At 46.1% G+C, this 22,510-nt stretch overlaps 1 long non-coding RNA gene across 1 annotated transcript; it reads right to left on the bottom strand.

Moving 5' to 3' along the window:
• Positions 1-1,131: 1,131 nt before the first annotated feature.
• On the bottom strand, positions 1,132-9,130 carry LOC143834512 (uncharacterized). The gene is made up of 4 exons (XR_013229789.1): positions 9,013-9,130; positions 6,227-6,325; positions 4,956-5,087; positions 1,132-2,580 (listed from the first exon to the last, which is right to left on the bottom strand). It is a non-coding gene; the product is annotated as an uncharacterized LOC143834512 (long non-coding RNA).
• Between the last annotated feature and the right edge of the window lie 13,380 nt (positions 9,131-22,510).

Consider the following 22,510-nt stretch of genomic DNA (forward strand, 5'->3'; position numbering starts at 1 on the left):
GGCTCTTCTCCAGGGAGTCCTTCCTTCTCATGAGGTGGCCTTCAAGGATCGCTGCCTTGCCGTGGCAAGGGGGCTTGCGTAGCCTGGTGAAGCTATGAGCTTTGCCATGCAGGGCCACCCAAGACGGACAGGTCGTAGCTGAGAGCTCTGACAAAAGGTGATCCACTGAAGAAGGAAATGGCAAACCACCCCAGTATCTTTGCCATGAAAACCCAAAATATGCGGCTTAATGAAGAACAAAGAATCATCAAGCTGCCTTGAGTTCCTCAAGAGAGAAAGGCAGTTAATAAAAGAGATCAGTTCCCCTGGAGGAAATGGTTACTCTCAAGCAAGGGTAGTCAAACTGCGGCCCTCCAGATGTCCATGGACTACAATTCCCAGGAGCCCCTGCCAGCGAATGCTTTCGCTGGCAGGGGCTCCTGGGAATTGTAGTCCATGGACATCTGGAGAGCCACAGTTTGGCCACCCCTGTGGAAACGAGTTTCCCTTGCACTCTCGTAATTCCTAACAAGGGCCACGTTTATTTCCTTCCTTTGTAGTTCTCCTTTCTTATTGATGCTTTGGCACATCAAATTGTGAGCTAGCTCCATCTTGTCAGGTCTTGGAAGCTAAGTGGGGTTACTTGAGTCCTTGCCAGGGTAGCCACGCAAAGGCAGGGAATGGCAGATCGCCTCTAAATCTCTCTCGCCTTGCAAACTCCATAGGGTCACCACCAATCAGCTGTGGCTTGACCGCACCTCCCACCCCTGTGGAAGAGGAAATGCGCACATTAGGGGCTTATCAAATAGGGGATTGCGACCCTTCAAGTCCCATGGCATCTTGAATGCATGGAGCTGCCTTAATACTTGCCCTATCCTGATGGTCCACGATTGCCAACAAGGTGAGCACCTGGAGAAAAGGCACGTGCACATGTTCCCTCCAAATGATCAGCCATGTGGCTTTCTACACACTGCAGATCATGGGGGGAAGAAGAGAGAGCATTCCTGCAGCTATGACCTTTTGGTTAAATGACACTTGGGAAAATACACAATGCTGTCTTAAGTTTTTAGTTGATGTCACGGATTTCAACGGACTTAAGAGGGTAATTCTCTACTTAGGAAGAAGAACAAGAGCTGTTTTTTTGTATCTTGCTTTTTATTACTCAAAGGAGTCTCAAAGTGGTTTACGGTCGCCTTCCCTTCCTCTCCGCACAACAGACTCCCTGAGAGGTAGGCGGGGTTGAGAGAGCTCTGTGAGAACTGTAACTAGCCCAAGGTCACCCAGCTGGCTGCATGTGGAAGTGCGGCAGATCAAACCCAGTTCTGCAGACAAGAGGCCCCCTCTTTTAACCACTACACCAGGCTGGCACAGAGACTCAGCAATGCTCTTTAGCCTACTTTTTAAGAAGAGCCTGTAATTGAGGGAACTTCAAGCGGCTACCAATTTCCTCCTTTTCTGTCCTGAGACAGCTTGTTGGGAGAGCAGTGTAGGAATCAAATAAATAATAATATTGCAGATGCTGTTCTGAGTTCTTTCTCCAAAGGAGCACGTTGTGCACTGGAATTCACAGGAGTATTTTAACCACATGCGCACACACACACACACAAAACAGTTCATTAATTAATTAATTCATTCATTCATTCATTCCCCTCCCCAAACGCTCAGGGCAATTCATGGGGGAGAGGCCCTTGGGAAGTGGTGGTTCAGGTCGACCTCAACCAAATGCCTGGTGGAGGAGCTCCCTTTTGCAGGCCCTGCGGAACTGTTCAGGGTTGCTTCAAGCACTCCATGGGAAAGGAGTGTGGGGTGGTAAAGAGGGTAAGGGATGAAGACCGGAGAGATTGTATCACCAACAATATCAAGAACCACACCTCCAAGCCATCAGGTGAGCCAACACAGCATTTCTTCAATCATTCACAAGGTTTGTGTTGCTACTGCAACCCAAGCTCTGAACAGTCACCATAAACATTTTGCAAAAACAAAAACAAACAAAAACAAAAACAAACAAAAAAAACATACGGGACACCATTGGGGAAAACTCAGGAATCACAACAGTTTGAAGAGAAAACCCTCTGGATTTTTACGATCAGGAGAAGTAAATGGTATCAATCCAGGTAACTGGTTGCTCTGCAGAAGACAGTCCAAGGGCCGCCCCATCTCCCAGGCAGAACACAGGGTAGATTCTCTCACTAGAGAAACTGGTTGTAAGTACTGTGATAAGGAAACGATTAATGTCAAAAAACACCAGGCCCTTTTCATAATCCAGAAGGACCCTGATGTTGACGTTGAGTGGTGAGTTAGCAATCAAGGGATACGGGCAGGGTGGCCCCCAACAATTCCCCAGGAGCCAAGGCATGCAATCCAAGTCAGGAACCAAGCGACTGCTATACAGAGACTCCCTGACCAACCCCAAAGACCAGATGTCACCTGCCAACACCCTCATCTCCCACCAGTGCTTCCCAGAGGTGAATCCCTCCTGGGCTCTCACACAGGCATGGGCATAAGTGCTGCCTGAGTAGTGAGTATTCAGCACAACACTCTTCTGATCAGAAAGGATGTTGAGTTCAGGAGACGCTGAGGCTTGGTCGAGAATCACATTGGCTGCAGGGGAGGAGACAGAGACACAAAGGTATTCATTCATTTATTTATATATTTCAAATTTTATGCCACCACTCCCCGTGGCGGTTCACATTTGACAACAATATAACCCCCATAAAACAATCACAAAAATCTCCCCTACCTGCTGGAATGAGCTCCCAGAAAAGCTGCGGGCCCTGTGGGAGGTTTCTGCTTTCCGCAGGGCCCGCAAAACAGAGCTCTTCCGCCAGGTCTATGGATGAGGCCCCTGCCGGGGAAAGATCACATGGGGCTCCCCCCTGGAAGGAGATGTTCCCATACTAGTCCATCTGTTGGCGTGGCTGGTTGTCATACCCCTCCACACACACAGCCACCTTGGCTAGTAGCTGGGTTGTTAAGTTAGATTGTTATTACTTCCGCCATATCACTTCCGGCTCTGTATTTTTTGTAATTTTTATGGAGATTTAATAGGGGTTTTAATTGGGGATTGTATTTTATTGTATTGTGTAACCCACCATGAGCTGGCATGCCGAGAGTGGTGGGTAAAAAATTGATTATGATTGTGATTGTGATTGTGATTGTGATTGTGATTGTGATTGTGATTGTGATTATGATTATACTAACAACAACAATACAGGCAAAGCCCATTACACCCAGGAAGACAACGGGCACTAGCCATACACCTGCACTGTGACCTTCCTGGGTTCTACCCTGCCCCCTCCAGCTCCTGGCTCGATCTTGAGATCCAGTGTGGTGAACTGGTTAAAGAGTAGCAGACTCTAATGTCGAGAGCTGGGTTTGATTCTTGACTCCTCCATATGCAGGTAGCGAGGTTGCCAACTTCCAGGTGGAGGCCTGGAAACCTCCAGTAAGATGAAAAAGAGAGAGAGAGAGAAAGAGGGGGAGGGAAGGGAGGCATCAGTTCTCCTGGAGAAAACAGCTGCCTCCTACCCTCAACCCATACAACAGTGTCTACACAGGTCCTCACTGTCCCACCCTCCCATCCAACCCCACCTCTTCCAAAGGCCAGGCTGAGAAGGATGCAGGGGGATGGGCTGCCACCTTCCCCCCCCCATCTCTCAAAGGCCAAGCTGCTTGGGGCAGGCTATATTGGATGGGCTGCCTCCTTCCCAATCTGCACATCTACCAAATGCTGGGCTAGGTAGGAAAGGCTGTGGGGGGTTGCCTCCTTCCCGCCCCCTCCCCCATAACTCCCAAAGGCTAAGCTGGGTGGCAAAGGTCACAGGGGGGTGGGCTGCCTCTTTCCCACCCACCCCCATATCTTTCAGGACCACACTGGGTGGGGAAGGCTGATGGACAGCTTCAGGGCTATGGGGACATGTTGTGAAGCCAGGTCCTGTTAGTGAGAACTCCTTGGAAGAAAAGCCCTTGCCAGGAGCTCCCAGCTTCACCTAAGCCTCACCTGGGTGAAAGCTTAGCCAAGACAGATATTCAATAGGCAGAGAGTTCTGACCAGCAGGAAGGAATGCAGCTGCAGACAAACAGGGGCTTAGATTCCAAAGTTGTTGCAGGAGCTCCTCATTCCTTTGCCAAGTCTCCAGCTGCAGCTCCCTGCCTTGTCAACCCACACGGCTCACTTGAGCCAATTAAGCAATGCCAGCATGTGCTGGAGCTCCAGTCTAAAAGGCACCACACCATGTTAGCAAGACAGCTGTTGACTGCAGAAGACTGTGAGTCATCACAGAGTAAGGACTGAGAGGCTGCTGACAGCCTATATTAACTTGAGGCTCGGAGGGTTGTGGACCTAATCCTTCTGCTGATGCCCTTGAACTGCCTGAATGAACCCTTGATTTCCTGGATTGAGTTAAGACATTCATTGCATTCTGTCTGTACCTTGGCATTCTATTTTTGAAATGCTGATTCTCTCTGTCTTCCTGTGTCAGCTCAACTGTGCTTCTTTCCAGCAAAGCACTTTAAACTGAGACCAAGTCAGAAGGCAAAGGTAGCAGCTGACTTCCCTCCCTTGCTTGGGGGAGATGGAGGGAGGAAAGAGGTTGAGGATGGGACAGCTTACCAGCAGCAGGGCCTTTCAGAGAGGCTGGCACCTCTTCTACTCGGCAAGCAGCAAGAAGAGAAAGAAGAGGACAGATAAGTCTTATGATTGGCCCTTATTGGAGAGTGCTTCCTCCCTATTGGTGGCACTCCCTCCCAGGGATGGCCATTCAGGTATGGGGTGAATTGTTTACTTGGAATTTTAACTGATTGGCCCTCACTGGGAAGTGCTCCTTCTCTATTGGCACCACACCCCCAGGGAGGACCAATCAGGTAGGGAGTGAGTTGCCAACTTGAGCTTTATTATGTTTAGTGATTTTAGCTGGATTGCATTCAAAATAGAGCTTTCTGAAGGCAACCTCAGACCCATCAAAGGGAAAACTTACCATGCAAGAAGCTTTGAGGCGGATTACATGAACCTTGTTCTGAGATCTTGCCTTCCTGAAATGGTACGTTTTTTGAAGTTCCATTATTCTGCAGGCTTTTAGGTTCTATCAGTATAGGTTTGCACTGGGAACCTTTGAATCAATGAGAGGAGACAGTGGTTACATGAACCAAGAGGAATGTGGACAGGTCTTTCTCGAGTGGTTAATTACAAGTGTCACACACTTTTTTTGCATGCAGGAGTATTGTTTAGAGCCTACATTTTGGGCAGAAGTCTTACTGCTGGATTCTGAACCAGTGTGGGGTAGTGGTTAAGAGCAGTGGACTCTAATCTGGAGAACTGGGTTTGATTCCCCACTCCTCCTCCACATGCAGCCTGCTGGCTAGCTTTGGGTTAGTCACAATTCTCTTGCAGAGAAGTTCCATTAGATTTCTCTCAGCCCCACCTATCTCATAGGGCGTCTGTTGTGAGGAGAGGAAGGAAATGGTGATTGCAAGTCACTTTGGGACTCCTTCGTGTAGAGAAAAGCGGGGTGTAAAAAACAGCTTTTCTTCCCCTACTACTTTATTCCTCACAAACGGATCGTGTTTCCAGGCCCTGTGCCACTCAAAGCAGCAGCAGGGGGGTAAAAATAAAAATTACTGCCAAGGAGTTGATGTGATGTCACTTCCTGAGAAAACCTGGATGTGAACTCCATCTACTTTAGCAGCTGCTTGAAACTATCGTTTTACCGGGTGTTTGAGGCCAGGATGAGGAGCACCTGTTGGGTCCCTCCTCTAAACATCCCCCCCCTCAGTGGCATGGGGTTGGTGTGGTCCATTGAGTCTGACAGGAGAGGAGAAGGGGGGGCAGGAGTAGGGATGGCTGGACAGGGGATGGCGGTGAACAAATGTAATAGTAATATATGTTTTTGAAGCTTGTAAGTATAGCATTACTTCTTGGTTTCCTTGGAAGTGACATAAGACTGTCGCCACTGACTGTTCATCTATGTGCCTGCTCCTCGGGCTCTCACTGGAGACCAACAATCAAAGATTTCTAAGCATGTGCAGAGTGGAAACAGCCAGTGTTCTGCTTTCACAGCAATGTCAGGAATAGCTTGTGCCTGAGTCCATTAAGGCAGAAAAGTTCTGGTTTAGAATAAACCAGTTAGGATAAACCTTCCCACCGATTTTCTCGCCCTTCACCTGTAATAACGGGGATGTTTTTTGAGAAGACTTGGAGGTGAAGTTTCGTTTGAGGTTGTTTCTCAACCTGACTGAGTAAGAATTTTACCTGACAAAAGGATACCAATCACAGCCAACTTCAGGGCAAGGCTCCCCAGCACCAAAACCCCCAGGATAATTTTCCACTGGTGGCTCTTCAGAGAGGTAGCTGTGGAATTAATGTTCAGGGTTGAAAGCAGAAAGGGTGACAAGGGAAGCCTGCACTAACTTTAACACCCCCTCTGGATCTAGTGCTGCTGTTTGCTGGGTTTAGAATTTGGACTTCATGGTGTTATACTCCTCTTTCTTTAGGAGATGTGGGGAAACAGGGCATGTAAGCAAAGATTTCTGGCAGCCAGAAGTGGCTGGGGATACATTCGAATGAATTACAAGATATCAAAAGAACAAAACTTTCATGCATTGCCAGTAATGTTTTATTATTATTATATTCCATGAAGGCCAACTGTGTTCAGCCACACGGCCTTCCTCACACATCGTAAAGCAGAATGATTAAAAACACAAAATGCAACCTCTCTGACCTAGGCTTTTAAACACACGCAAGACGTCGGGCCAGTTCATTAACTGGGCAAGTCCCACTACATTGTTGGGATAAATTAGGACCTGCAAGCATCATTTTTCAGATTGTTATGCACGGTCCAAATATCTCTGTAAGTAAGGTCAGAAAAAATTGTCGTTCTAGGAGGAAATACAATGAATCCAGGAAGCACAGATTTCTGCCTTCTCTGAGAAGACATTTTGGGTCTCCCGCCCAATGAGACTTCCCTCCCTCTCCCTCAATCACCGCCACCAGCAAACCAACTATTAAGGTTCCCTGTCTGAAGGTTTGCCTTCAAGCTCCCTCTCTGGTACCTTGCCTTGATGGCCTACAGTTGAATGCAATAAACAACTTGTTGGTACTTTGCCATTTAAAGATGTGTCTTGCTTTTCCTCTTTAGTGAGGTAACTTGTGTACTCCACGAGTGTAGGCCCTACACTGTAGGGTCAACTCTTTTGTTCCTGGTAAACATGGCCAGGTACATGTCAAATGTGAAGCATCAAATGAACATTTCACCATGCTTGGGTATCCTATCACACTGCTTTTCTAAATAAATTAAATGATAATAACAATCTCAAAAGGACAGACTCAGAAAAGGAGCTCACAGTTTCCTGTGAGATGGAAATGGTGTGGCACTGGGGTGAGGGGGAGAATGACACAGCATGGATCGAACACAGGACAACCAATATGTCCCTTTTAAATGTTTGGCGGTGACCCAGTCATGGATGCCCCATGTCTTCTTGAGGCTCTCTTGGGAATAATCCCATACAGATATATTTTTTTAGTATAGTTTTCTATACAATAGTTTACAACCTATCTCTTAACAAACCTAGAGAAGAAGATTTCTGCTAGGTCACTCCATCTAGTCCTGGATCCTGTTTCTTTCAGGTCTACTATGATCCACCCGGGATCAGAAAATCAACAACTGCCTTTCACTCCTATTATTACCATTTATTCTATTTTACATAATTACATAATTTTATCCCACTGCTCTACCCACCTTTCTACATATTTAAAAAAACAACAACACAGAGCAAGCAGCTTCATGCACGAATAAAAGTTCAATAGGGAAAAACAATTGTTCTTCACCCGGGATGGAAGGAATCATGGGGTTGAATTTCCAGGGTCATCTAGTCCAACCCTCTGGACAATGCAGGAACTCACAACTACCTGCCCACCCACAGTGACCCCAATTTCATGTCCCTCCATCAAAAATCTTCAGAATCCAGCCTGGCCTGGAGAAAATTCACATCCCATCCCACTGTGTTGATCAGCGATTCCCTGGGTATGCAAGGAAGGGTCACAAGAGATAAACAGTGGCACATCCCTTCCTGCCCACCTGCTCATAATCTGCCTAAGTTCATAAAATCAACATTTCTGTCAGATGACTATCCAACCTCTGTTTAAGAACTTCCAAAGATGGAGAAGCCACCACCTCCTGAGGAAGCCTGCTCCACTGAGGAACCGCTCCAACTGTCAGAAACTTCTTCCGGATGTTTAGCCGAAAGTTTACAACAGAAACGTCAGACTAGATGGCTGCTTAGTGTGGCCTTTTGTTCTGGCAAATTTCTCCTAGGAAGTGAGCGGGGGGGAAGGAAAGATATTTAGGTAAGGACAAATATGTCCAGGGAGGGAGTTCCAGAGTTTGGCACCCCAACTTTGAAGGTCCTCTCTTCGGTTGCCCCCTGCCTATCCTCAGAAGGAGGAAGAACCTGATGAAGCTTCTCAGAAGATGGTTGTAGCAGTCAAATAGGTTTATGTGGGAGTACGTTGTTCTGAAGGTTTGCTGACCCCAAACCCTATAGGGTTTTTAAAATGAGCCCTGACACCAGGATTGGGCCTGGAGACAATCTGGAAGCGATCATAAACCGACACACTCTGCTTAGGATTCTGGCTGCAGCATTCTGTACCAACTTGCTGACCCCCCAGCAGATGATATTTAAGTCATACTGCCTTTGAACCTGGAGGTTCCATCTAGGTATCAAAATTTCATGCAGCGTTGAGTTCCATAAGTTAATCAAGCTTTTTTTGGGGGGGGGGAGGGAAGTTAACTCTGCCTCTATCACATTCATTAGGTGAGTCTGAGTTTTAAAATCTGTTAGAAGAGAAGAAGGAAACAATTCTCTGTATCCATTTTTCCTGAACCCTTGTAAAAGGTTGTAAATTTCTGTCATGTCCACCCCACCTTTTTTGTCTTCTAAATGGATTAGATTTATTGGATTCATTTATTGGATTCATTTGTCTTCTAAATGGATTAGATTTATTGGTCTGCATTCAGTTTAGGGAGGGAGAGAAGGTACCTTGAGTTCCCGCAGAAGGTGATGCATGAAGCTCCTTTCTTCTACTGCTCCTGGGATCCTGCTGTGCATTTCTGCCTCCCATGTCTACACACCAACACCTACTGAGATAAGAGATTTTTCAAGAAAGAGGAAGAATTACTTAAATAACACGAGTTTGTGAAATGCCACAGGAAGATTTTGCAAGACTAGCAAATGTGTCAGTTTCTTCCATTCAAATCATTTCATTTGTTTAATTTAAAACATTTTAAAGCTGCAAAGGATTGAACATTATAAACCTAATTGAAACATTTCAGCAATTAAAAGACAGTGAAAATAACAAAATAATTTAATTTAAATTAATTTAAAACGCATAAACAACATAAGGAGGGTCAGTAGCTGTTATTATTAGATTTCTATACCACTCTCCTGAACCAACGTATTTTATCAAATAAAGGTAAAGGTAAAGATATCCCCTGTGCAAGCACTGGGTCATGTCCCAGTGATGCCCTCTAGCTAGAGGGTGATGCCCTCTAGCGTTTTCATGGCAGACTCAATACGGGGTGGTTTGCCAGTGCCTTCCCCAGTCATTACCGTTTACCCCCCAGCAAGCAAGCTGGGTACTCATTTTACTGACCTTAGAAGGTTGTAAGGCTGAGTCAACCTTGAGCTGGCTGCTGGGATTGAACTCCCAGCCTCATGGGCAGACAGCTTCAGACAGCATTTCTGCTACCTTATAACAGGCAATAAAAACAGCATAATAAAAGATTAAACAATAACATTAACTAACAATTTAAAACCTATTAACACATTTGCAGTTTCTAGAGCAACCTTTCTCACCTTTATCATTGAGAAACTCTTGAAACATTATTCTTCAAGCCTTCAGAAACCCCAGCAGTGGTGCCATCATGCAGAATACGGCTAGGAAGGATAACCATGTACTACCCCCTCCAGGCCCATCATTGGCCATTTTGGAAAAGTGGGGGGGCGGGATCAACATGACCATATATGGTCATAACATGATAGATGTTTTAACAAATTTTAAAAACACATTAACAATTAATTAACTCTCACCCATTCAGGAAACCCTTCCAAGGCTGTAAAAACAACAACAAGAACAAAAACAACAACAAAAATGCCGGGGTTTCACAAAACCCTTGTTGAAAAAGCTAGCTGTAGAGCAACAGCAGCATCAATTTATTGTCTTACTTTATTGTCACACAGAAGTTAGTCACTACTGGTAGGTCTTTTCCAGGCTGGGTGTCTCTATGGGGGTGTCTTGTCAGGGAGGGCCCACAGATGAGGTATACCAGACCTACAAAAATTGTCTTTAATAACTGACACATCAAAATCCCATTAAAATCCCATTAAATCCCATTAAAATCCCCCACATCTTGGCCAAAATGCAGATGCAGTCCACTCCCAAGGACTCTCCTGAAGTCTTTCACCAACTCCGGGGCCCATTCCGCACAAGAATCAATGTGGCCAATTGTTTAGAGTAAGCAATTCCGGAATTTAAAATAGTAGAATTCAGCGTTATGCATACCTGCCTTTGTAGTTGAATTCAGTAGCGTTGCAATAGTTTCCCACAGGTTTCTAGTCTCGCCAAAAATCACTAGCCAGGAAGCGATTTTTCCTGTGCTTTGTCTCACCCCTGGCCGTCACTCAAACAAACAGCCAATGGACGGCCGTTATCATGCTCCCAAAAAGCCCCTTTCCCTTTAAGACAGGTTAAAAAAAAACACACACACACGTTGCAACGAATCTGCGTTGATTCGTTGCAACGGAGAGACCCATCTAGCTGGCAGGTGGTGTATGAGCTGGCGATCCATCGTTGCCATGCTCCCCCGAGTGAAACCCCCCCCCCATGCACGGGCGCGATTTTCAGCCGAAAATAAAGAGAACTTGCAAACGGGGCTGTGTTGTGCTTGGTGACTTGAGGCGAGCTTTAAAGCAGCTCTGTGGAGGGACTGCAGCCGGAGAAGCCTCGCTGGGTGAATGAAGGCTCGCCGGTTCGTTGCTCTCTGCTCTCTCCGAGAAAAAAATTGGTGATCGCTTCGCCTGAAGATCAGAGGAGAGAGCCAGGGGGAGGGACTTTGCTGAAACCACAACAATGGTAATGCACAGAACTTTTTCGCTAGTGTTGCAGATTGGTTGCAAGAGTGTAGCGCTTTCCAGAGGGTGAATCCACTTTTTGGCATTTCCCTGGAAGCGCTACAACGAAACGCTTTTTGCTGATCAGTTTCAGGAGTGTGGCAGATTATGTACGATGTTGTGCATAACTGCATTTTAGTAGCGATTACAATTTGCCACACTCCTGCTACAATAAACCTGTGCGGAATGGGCCTGGAAATTCCCCAACTGGTCCATGGTTCCCCCATTCATGAACCTCTCTTTCTTTGACATTGCCTTCCTGATCATATCACTGTTTTGGTTTAGGGCTTCTGTGCTGTGCCCCTAGCCCCCAAGGTACAAATGTGTTGTAAAAAGAAAGCAGAGACAAGCCATTCCCATTCTTGTGTTTGACTCTACCTTGTGTGAGACCAGCTTGTAGGATGGACTACTTCTTCTGGACCCCTTCCTTCTCAGCATGTCAGATAGTAAATATACTCCTGATTGATCCAGAACTCTAAACCTTTATCGTACCCAATCATCCCTTTATTTTCCTCTGTGCTGTGATCTAAATTAAATTGTATGTATGTTGTTGGAGACCATTTTTGTTTTTCAATAAAATTCCTTTTTATTAATTTGTAGAACTGCCTCTTACCATATACGCTCTCCATATATTTAGGTGGAGTATCTCGCCTGTTATCACTTTTCACTTTGCTTATTTGTCTCCTAGAATTGCTAATTCCCCCATCTAAAATTCAGGAAATAGGTCTGTTTCCAATAACTGTTTCCAATTAGACCAAAGGAGCTTGAAGGAAAATAAGTATAAGGATATGGTTGCTTCAGTATTTAAAATTCATGTAAGATTCTCATCTTAGTAGACAAATATATGTTTTTGCTCCTGATAAAAGCAAATTATAGTATTACTAGATCTAAAGCCCACTTGGAAATGAAATGGACGCTAGATGGCCCATTGGCGCGGCTCCCCATTGGCTGCTTTGGGCGGGATGGACGCTTCGCGGCTCCTGATTGGCCCCTCCGAGTTTTTATCCCGGACAGGGCCCGCCCTAACTCCTCCCACACTGCCCTTACTGCTTTATTCAGTCTGCGCCGCTCTGCACCGCGGGGCTGTTCAAAGATAAGGGAAGCCATTTTTCCTGCATTTTGGAACATGGTATTCCCCCCCCCCCCAAATTCTTGTAGGGTAATCATATTGGTGCCACATGGTATGTTTTGAGGGTCAAGAAAATTAAATGTACTATTCCTTTTGTTTTAAAAAACAAAAAAATGTACCTGAGCCTTTGGGGAGGTCGTTATATAAATATAATAAATAAATAAATATTTTAAAGCGAAAGTTGTTTTTTAATGTTTGTAATATTGGGACAAAATACAACAGAGTTGTTAAGGTGACAACTCCTTCATTATTTATTCTGCTGCCTTAAATAGATTTTCAAAAACAAGACAGAATATATATATATCCCGACCCAAAAGACAGACAGACATAAGATTGCTTGTTTGTCAGTGTGAGGATTATTGTGTGCAGACTTAACTTACCCCATGATAAGGCCAGACACTTCTGGGGCCTGCCACAGAAATGTAACACATTGATTTCCTAATAAATTCCTGAAAGGTAAGAGGCAGAGTCTAAACAGGCAGGAGACCCGGGGTTGGTGTCAAAATTGAGTTCAGATTTTCTAGGAAAAATCTTCCAGTATATTACCATCGCCACTCGGCCTTTTGGCGAAGATCAATTGGGTAGCATATTACCAAATTCAAAACCAGATGACAATACTGTTAGGCAACATTTGTCATTGTGCTGCTATCAAGGTAAAAGCTTTAGAAATCATCATCATAGAATCATAGAGTTGGAAGGGGCCAGACAGGCCATCTAGTCCAACCCTCTGCTCAACGCAGGATCAGCCCAAAGCATCCTAAAGCATAAACCAGCACCTCATTAAAATGGCCCGCTAGAAAGGAAAACACAGGATTTTCAGTAATAGCTTGTTTAATACGAGGTTTAAGACTGAGGGAAAGGGAAAACCCTTCTTGGTCGTAGATTAATTACTGTTCGCAGCCCCACACAGAATATGGGGTAGATTTTCTCACCAGAGAAATTGGCTGATAATATCTCTAGCAGTCTGTTGTCATCGGCATTAAAAAATACTACTACAGCTCTTTCATAATCCAGAATGACACGGATCCTTTGGTACTCATTATGAACGTCCAAGCAGGCAACGTTAAACCCGAAGAATTTCGTCAAACAACTTCCTATAGCCCAATACGTGCACTCTGGGTCACTGAGGAAATGGCCTTTCCTGTTCACAGATTCTCTGACGACCCCCAAAGCCCAGACGTGTCCTGCTGTCACTTCTACCTCCCACAAATGCCTTCCTGAGGTATATCCTTCATAGGCCAGCACGCAGGGGTTAAAGTCAAATCTGCTGGAGTTATCTGCCATATATTGTGGGGAAAGGCTCCATAGCACACTCTTCTTATCGGAAGAAACGACCAGTTCGTGGTAAGCTGTGTCTGGATCAAGATGCACATCAGCTGCAAGAGATAGAGAGAGGAACAAGAAGCATAAATTAAGTTTTCTTAGCGCAGTGGTCCCCAACCCGCGGGCTGCGGCCCGGTGCCGGTCCCTCTCCCTCTCCCTGCCGGTCCCCAGCCTCAAAAAGGTTAGGGACCACTGTCTTAGCGCATTACAAGATGTATCCCCCAGAACAACTAGGGTGAAGTAACGATTCCCCTATAGGGGGAAAGTAAACTTTCAATTTATACTTGTTAATGCTCAGAAAGTTACACCTTCCTTTAAAGTTAGGCCAAAAGTAGCAAATAACTTTTTTTTTTAAGTCCAATTTCCCAGCCTGGGGCCTTCAGGAGGCATGACTGGCTGCTGCTTTATGGGGTTTTTTTACCTGGTTCTATAGATTTCTACCTATTGGCAGTTTTAAATTGTGATTTTACTTCATATCCCTTTACATGTGTTAGGTTCTGTTTCTGTTGTAAGCCGCCTTGAGTTCCATCGGGCAGAAAGGCAGCAGATTAAGGTTCTCGGCAAAATAAATCCATGCTATGGCAGTTCTTGTGGGCATAAACCTTTTGAACCATTAAAAAAAATTCTTATGGGGAGAAAGCATCCCAGAATTTTTGTTTTTAGAATCATAGAGTCTCCCATTCCATGCCCAGATGATGATTCCCCCCCCCCCCAAATGAGAATCCCTGGTCAGTCGGGCCTGGAAGAAATTTGCCTCCTGCTCCCGTGGCCATGCAAGAAAGGACCACATGCCAAACACTGACACAATCCCTTCTTCCCACCCACTCACAATCTGCCTAAGTTCACAGAATCAGCAGCAATTCTATCAGATGCCTATCTAACCTCTGCTTAAAAACTTCCAAAGAAGAACTCACCACCTCCCGAGGAAGCCTGTTCCACTGAGGAACTGCTCTAAGTGTCAGGAATTTCTTCCGGATGTTTAGCTGAAAATTCTTTTGAATGAATTTCAACCCACTGGCTCTGGTCCCAACCCTCCTGGGCAACAGAAAACATTCTCCGCTCCATCTTTTGCCTTTTAACCAGAAGCATGGACCTTTACAATCACCAGAGCTTCGCCTTCTGACCCATGGAACAGAAAACTTACCATTTATCAGGATCTGCATAGGTGGAATACACTGGTCATGCATGGCGCTCCTGTTTTCCTGCAGATTGGCTGGTGGGAGTATTTCTGTGACTCTACGTTGACACGGGGAACCTTTTGAGACATTAACAGCAAGAATTCTGGCGCTGGCTTAGGAGGCTCATGAACCAAGGGAAATAGTTTCTGCAGTAGTTAAGCAGCCATTCATTCAACCATTCATTCATGACTTTCCTTTTGCACTGGAATACAGACGGTGGAATGGCCCAGGCTAGCCTGCCTTCATCAGATCTTGGAAGCTAAGCAGGGTTGGCCATGGAGAGGCAAAGCATCTCTGCTAACCTCCCTCCTTGAAAACCCTGTGATGGCGTTGCAATTTTATCCACACATACAGATTGTGGTCTTAGAAATATGGGCATGGGGGGGGGGCACCGCTGCATGAAGACCACCAGGGAGGAGGAGCTCACCACCTCCTTAGGCAGTTGATTCTACCGCTGAACTACTCTGACTGTGACATGCAGCCCAAGGGTGACCTTGGGCCATTCACTGTCCTGTTAGAACTGTTCTCACAGAACAGTTCTGCCAGAGCTCTCTCAACCCAACTACCACTCTGAGACTCCTTCAGGCAGGATATATAAGCCAACTTTTTTCCTTCTATGTTGGGTTTCTGCTAAAGGAGCAAGTGATTTTATTTTTTTGCCAGCTTGTTGACAGCTCCACTGACAAACCCTTTCTACCCATTTTATTTAGTATATTTATACCCCACCTTTCTCCCCAAAACAGGACCCAAAGCATCTTATATAATTCTCCTCTATTTTATCTTTACATCAATCCCCGAAGGTGGGTTAAGCTGACTGAGTGTGACTGATTCAAGGTCACCCAACAAGTTTCCATGATATGAGTGGAGAGTCAAACCTAGGTGGGCCTTGAGATTGTAGGGATGAGTCTGAAGAATTGTTTTATACCATGATTTTTACTACCTGAAGATGTTTCAAAGCAGCTTACAATCGCCTTCCCTTCTTCTCCTCACAACAGATACCCTGTGAGGTAGGTGGGGCTGAGAGAGCTCTGAGAGAACTGCTCTGGGAGAACAGCTCTAAGAAGACCGTGACTAGCTCAAGGTTATCAAAAATTCTTTATAAGATGCTGTCTGCTTTAGAAACAAAGTTTGAAGAATATACACCTAAAGAAATATAAACAAATGCATCTTTTTAAAAAAGGAAAGTATCAAAGTCACTTCCGAGAATGTCCATTTTCGAACAATAGTCTTCCTCAGGATTTTTATATTTTGCCAGGTCTGTGCTTCCGTAGAACATCCAGCTTTGTTGGAGCATATGACATCATTTTCAGCCTCAAACTTGTTTTTGCTTTGTTCCACCCCCTTTTGTCATTTTTTGGTTGCTTTCACCTGGAGGATGCCAGCCCTAAACCTGGCTCTCCCAGGCTCCAGTCCAATACTCTAAACCAGGGGTAGACAACCTGTGGTCCTCCAGATGTCCATGGACTACAATTCCCATGAGCCCCTGCCAGTGTTTGCTGGCAGGGGCTCATGGGAATTGTAGTCCATGGACATCTGGAGGACCACAGGTTGACTACCCCTGCTCTAAATGCTGGCTGTCCACAGTCAAAGTAGAGGCCTACTGTCACCCACTAAGTCAGACTTTCAGGCCAAATGGTCTAAAGATGGAGGATACCAGGTTGCTGCTGATGTTTGGGGAGGCAGGGACTAGATCCCTGGTCTTGCCCAGGGGGAGGGCCCACCCTGAGGTAAGGGAAATCCCAGTACCTGTTCAGATGGCTGGCACAAGAGATGCTCCTTTAAGAAGCAGCCACCCAAACTGCGGCAGATTAATTGTGTCTCCAAAAGCCAGGGCCAGACTACGTTTCAGGGGGAAATCTTTGTCTGCACAAATGAATGGGAGAGAGGGAGGCCTGTATCAGTTGTAGCTCAGCCACAGGACAGGAGCTGAGTGTTGGAATATGCAAAGAATATGCATAAGAAAAATAACCTCTAGGGGGCATCAGAGGAGGTATGTAGTTAGCCTATTTAGATTGGGAACTGTCTTCTCCTGCATCCTGATTGGCTCAGCTGGAGACTTCCTGCTCCTTTGAGTAGACTTCCTGCTTGTTTCTCCCTCCTAAATGTCAGTCAGTTCAACTGTTAGGACTATATCCTTTCTTACCAAGTTTGTTTCTCTATTTTATTGTTTTAGCCAGGTGAGGCTCTGCTTTCTTGCATACTGAAGCTCTACCAACACTGAGAAGAGGAGGAGAAGGCGGGATTGGGTGCTCACAAACCTCCTGTTAAGATGATGACAACCACAGCCGCCTTCAGAGCAAAGCTTCCCAGCAGCAAAAAACCAAGGATGATTTTCCACTGGCGGAGTTTCCGAGAAGAGTCTGTGGAATTAAATTTTCTGGTGAAAACTCAGGACACTTGAGTACCAAAACCAGAACACTACTGAGGTAAAAAGTAGAAGAGTCGGGGCCATTTCGCACGGGGATCTTTGTTGCAAATTGTTTTCGGAATGAAAAATCGCCATTTAAAATAGTGGAATTTGTCGTTTTGCACACCTGGCTTTGTAGTGGAATCAGTTGCGTTTTTTAGCGTTTCCCACAGGCTTCCGGTCTCGGCAGAAATCGCTAGAAAGGAAGCGCTATTGCCAAGCTCGTCCCGCCCCTGGCCGTCAAGCAGCCAATGGGCAGCCGTTAGCATGCTCCCAAACAGCCGCTTTCCCTTTAAGAAAGGTTTAAAAAAAAAAAAACAGACCCATAGCAACGAATCTGTGTAGATTCGTTGCTACGGAGAGACCCATCCAGCTGCCTAATGTGAGCTGTCGTTTGATTGTATGATCGTTTGCACGCTGCCTCGAGTGATAAAGAAAAATTCCCCCCCCCCCTTCTCACGGGCTCGATTTTCGGCTGAATTTATGTGTAAAAAATAAAGGGACTTTATTTCAGCAAACGGGCTTTTAAGTGGTTTGTGCTTAGTGACTAAAGGTGAAGGACTGAAGCCAGGGAAGCCTCTAAACAGAAAGAGGCTCGCCGGTGCGCTTATCCCCGCTCGCTCCGAGAAAAAAAAATGGCGATCGCTTCGCCGGAAGTTTGGAGGAGAGATCCAGGGGGAGGGACTTTGAAGAACCAGCAACAATGGTAACGCACAGGTCTTTAGCGCTAGTGTTGCAGATTGGTTGCAGGAGTGTATCGCTATCCGGAGGGTGAATCCACTTTTCTGGATTCCCCTGAAAGCGCCACAACGAAGCGCTTTTGGCGGGTCGGTTTCAGGATTGTTGCAGATTGTCTACGACGTCGTGGGTTATGGCAAATTAGTAGCGTTTCCAATTAGCAACCATTGTGCTATTTTGAAGCCGTGCGAAATGGCCCTCGGTTTTTATAACCCGATTTCACTGCTTGAAGACATCCTGTGATATAGGTGGGGCTGAGAGAACTCTTCAAGAACTGCTTTATAAGAACAGCTCTATCAGGGCCATGACGAGCCCAAGGTCACCCAGCAGGCTGCTTGTGGGGGAGCAGGGAATCAAGCCCACTTCACCAGATTAGAAGCCCCAAACCTTAACCACCACACCACGCTGGCTCTGTGGATCAGGTCCTAAGAAGTACGTGTGGCTCTAGTTTTTGAGGGCCCTGGGCAACATCTTCTCAGGGGATGGAGTCGGCATGACTGAGGGCAAATGACATTAGGATATGTTAACCAAGGCATCCTCCCAGGGGCCTTTGCACGATCATAAGGTATTCTGGGACACAGAGCTCACATGGCACTCTGCAAGATCTTACATATTTGACTTGACTGAACCCTTTCATAGAATCATAGAATCATAGAGTTGGAAGGGGCCATACAGGCCATCTAGTCCAACCCCCTGATCCTGCGTTGAGCAGGGGGTTGGACTAGATGGCCTGTATGGCCCCTTCCAACTCTATGATTCTATGATTCTATGGAATGTGAAAACTAAGATGGTAGCACTGTCTGTTTGAGGGTAAGTCTTCAAACTGATCCGAACCTTAACAGGTGCCCTTCTTTGCCAATCTATGGCATCCACCAGAAACACGTGCTGTATTTATACAACTGAACCAACCTGAACGACTTTTAGTTGAGAAGAATTAGCGTGATCGTGTTTAGGCAAGAGTTCTTGTACCTAACAGTTTTGCTGGAGAGGACATCTTACTGGGGACAGATGCTTATGCAAGACTGAGAACTACTCTAGCTGAAGTTTCCTCTTTCTTGCTAAAGAGGTCTGTTTGTGTCTCAGTCGCCCTAGTTATTTTGCCTGTACGTTTCTCATAACAATCTCCAGAAACTGCCGCTTTTCTCAGAGACCAAGAAAAACATGACTGTTACAGTGGGAGGGGGCTGCAGATTGGTGGTACAGCATCTGCTTTATACGTAGAAAGCCCCAGGTTCACTCATGGGCATTTCATCATAAAAGGATCCGGCAGTAGTTTCCCGTGAAAGACTTCAGCCTGAGCTGAGACCCTGGAGAGCTGTCCTCCGAGCATGCAGTATTGACCTTGATGGACCAGTGGTCTGAGTCAGTTTAAGAGAGCTTCATGTATTTTTCAAGCTATCGTCTGAAGCTCAGCCCTTCAAAGACGGAGGTCCTGTGGCTAGGTAGGAGGGGTCCAAGTGAGGAAGCGTGTTTGCCCCAACCTGGACAAAGTGCAGGTATCAGTGGCCCACTCCGCCAGGAATCTGGGTGTGATCCACGATGCCTCTCTCTCAACAGAGGCTCAGGTCACGAGAATAGCATGGCTGGCATTCTGCTATCTTCACCAAGCCAAGCTACTAGCGCCCTACTTGGCCCCGGAACACCTAGCCACAATGATCCAGGCGACGGTCACCTCTAGAGTGGACTTCTGCAACTCACTCTACGCTGGCCCTGCCCTTAACTTTCTTCTGGAAACTACAGCTGGTCCAGAATGTGGTGGCCAGGGTCCTCACAGCAACACTGTGGAGGTCCCACATCTGGCCATTCTTCAACAACTGTCCTGGCTACCAGTCGATCTGCACCAGACTTAAGCCTCCTCCCCCAGAACCACTCCTTCCTCTGCCCCCCCCCCAAAAAAAACCTTCTTCCCACGTAAATCATCATCTGTACTGTCCAATTACGAGGCCTCAGGATGCTGGAAGATCTTCTTGTTCACTACTGTTCCATTGTTTTACCATATGAATGTTCTATTGTTATTATTGTTTACTATTATTGTTATTTTTAGCCACTGATTTCTCTGTACTGTTCCTGTTCCGCCAAGTTTTATGTAAACCACCCTGAGCCCCTGGAGAGGGTGGTATATAAATGTAAAATAAATAAATAAATAAAGTTCGACATGGCAAATAACACTTCTTCTCTTCGATTGTATTAACACAACAGTGCTGTCAGTAGGTTGAGTTGAGAGAAAGAGATTCGTTCAAATTAACCCCATGAACTTTGTGGCAATTTGGATCTAGTTCTCTCCAGTTTTAATCCTGCCTGCCAACCACAATTTAGCACTGGTTTTCCAGTCTACATTTAGGATAAATAGGGATGGGATTCCAGTACCTTGGGTTCCGGCAGGAGATGGTGTGCTCGCTGTTTCTTTTCTCCCCCTGGGGTGAAATTTGTGGTGTGCCCCTTGAGGTTCCATCTTCCCACTCTCTGAGACGAACGCTGACAGGGCAGGCTTCAGCAGGCAGAAGCTCTCCAGACTAGTGGTTTCAAAGACGCAGCCTTGTGAAACAGGAAAGGAAACATCTACAAGAACAGTCTATGAACCAATGTGCTCAGAGAATGTGGCCTCGTGTACATTACGCTGATGTGCTCTTGTTAAACTGCCACCCATAATACGACTTCTGTAAAGTTTCTACCCCTCATAATGGGAAAAAGCGCATTGGTAGGTACCAGTATTGTCAACCAACCGATTTTGAAGTGTGTAACTTTGTTTAGGATTGTACTGTAGAAGTATCTAAAGATGAGAAGACTTTTTAAAAGGAGATACCCCCGTCCTTAAAATTAATTCTATTAAAAAAACAACAATAACTTCTTGTCCGATTTTCTTTAAATTCTATTTGGCCTTTAAGGCTTCCAGGTCAGGGTTTGGTAGATATGGGGGTGGGATTTATCAAAGACAGCAAGGTAAAGATGCTTGCTGCCTGTCCAGGTGTAGCATCCCAAGAGTCGATGATACCAGGGTCCCCTTTCCCCCATTGTGCAACTTCAGATCACAAAACCGTCAAGTCTGACTTCTATGAGATGTTGCTGGACACGGATTGGCATCTCTGAGTTGGGGAACACCAGGAGATTTTTGGGGCTGGAGCTGAGGAGGGTGGTGTTTAGGGAAGGGAGGGACTTCAATGGGCAGAAGGCCTCAAGTGTTTCATCCCCACAACAACCTGTGTGGAGGCCTTAAATGTTTCTTCTGCACAATAACCTTGTCCAACCACCAAAGCAGCTGTTTTTGTCTGGGGAGCCAATTTTTATTGTCTAGAGATGTGCAGTGATGGTAGAGGCTTGTCGGATGAGGTAAGGATGAAGTAGTGCGGGTGGGTCCAGCCTGGACTATGGATTCTGCCCAGCCCTTACCAGCCAGAGCTTATAAGGAGGTGGTGAGCTCCCCCTCACTGGCAGTCTTCAAGCAAAGCTTGGATCCAAAGGTTGGATGCTTTGGGCTGATCCTGCGTTGAGCAGGGAGTTGGACTAGATGGCCTGTATGGCCCCTTCCAACTCTATGATTCTATAATATTTTTGGGCACAGACATTGACAAACAGAAAGACAGACCAGCAAGGGTCCTTAGAGTCTGGAAAGTGCACGAAGATACAAATAAGGAATATTTAGAGCCTGTAACTGTAAACAGTGAACAAGTGACCTTGCTCAAGCCTGGCCTGGTAAATAAGAATCAGTATTTGCCAGGAAGGTCCTACAAAATCAAAGGCAGAAGTGGCCCAGAATTTCAAGTGGCAAGAAGAGCAAGCAGCGAGGGCGGGACTATGCTCAAGAGACTGTTGCATGTTTCCTCCTCCATATGGTCTTATGCCTGGTTGCTCGCTGCTTGTTCACCTCTGGGATGCACGACGGAGGGTGGTAAATCCACTTTCCTGGATTTACCACATCCCGCTTTAAAAATGGCCAAATCGTGACCTGTTTACTGTATAGCCTTGGGATGCTGACAATGTCAAATGGAAGGCGCTCTATATGCCGCCAACATTCAGAGGTTCTGCAGCGACGTTTTCCTTGTGCGGAAAATGTATAGGTGTTCCACCTATCTTAGGCAACTATTTGGCTTGGCGGACAACAGAAACTGCAGTCGCCAGCAGTAGGCCTCAGGCTTCACAAGGACAGATGTCACCAGCCAAGCATCAGATGGTGCTAGCTGAGGGACGTCTGTGGCCATGTGCATCCCTTTTGAAGGGGCACATGTAAGGGGGGAAAGTTGGAGATGAGCTGTACTTCTGGGGGATCCTCAGATCCCACCTGTAGACTGGCATCCCTAAACCTCAATGGGGTACAATTCTACAGAGTCCCCTCTTCAAAAGCAGCCATCTTTTCCTGGGGAGCTGCTCTATATAGATTGGAGATGAGCAGCAATTCCAGGAGATCTCCAGACCCCAACTGGAGGTTGGCTGTCCCTGGTCTGGAATTATTCCTTGAGGTTTGGAAGTTTGGCCTCAAAAGTGTAATGCCTCCGCAGCCACCTAACCTGCCACATGGCACCCCCTGACCTATTTCAGGTCAAGAAAACCTGGCAGGGAGGAGGTAAGGTTGCCAGATTGGTGTAGGTTCATGTTCTG

Source organism: Paroedura picta, chromosome 3, assembly GCF_049243985.1.
Source record: "Paroedura picta isolate Pp20150507F chromosome 3, Ppicta_v3.0, whole genome shotgun sequence".
Lineage (NCBI taxonomy): Eukaryota > Metazoa > Chordata > Lepidosauria > Squamata > Gekkonidae > Paroedura > Paroedura picta.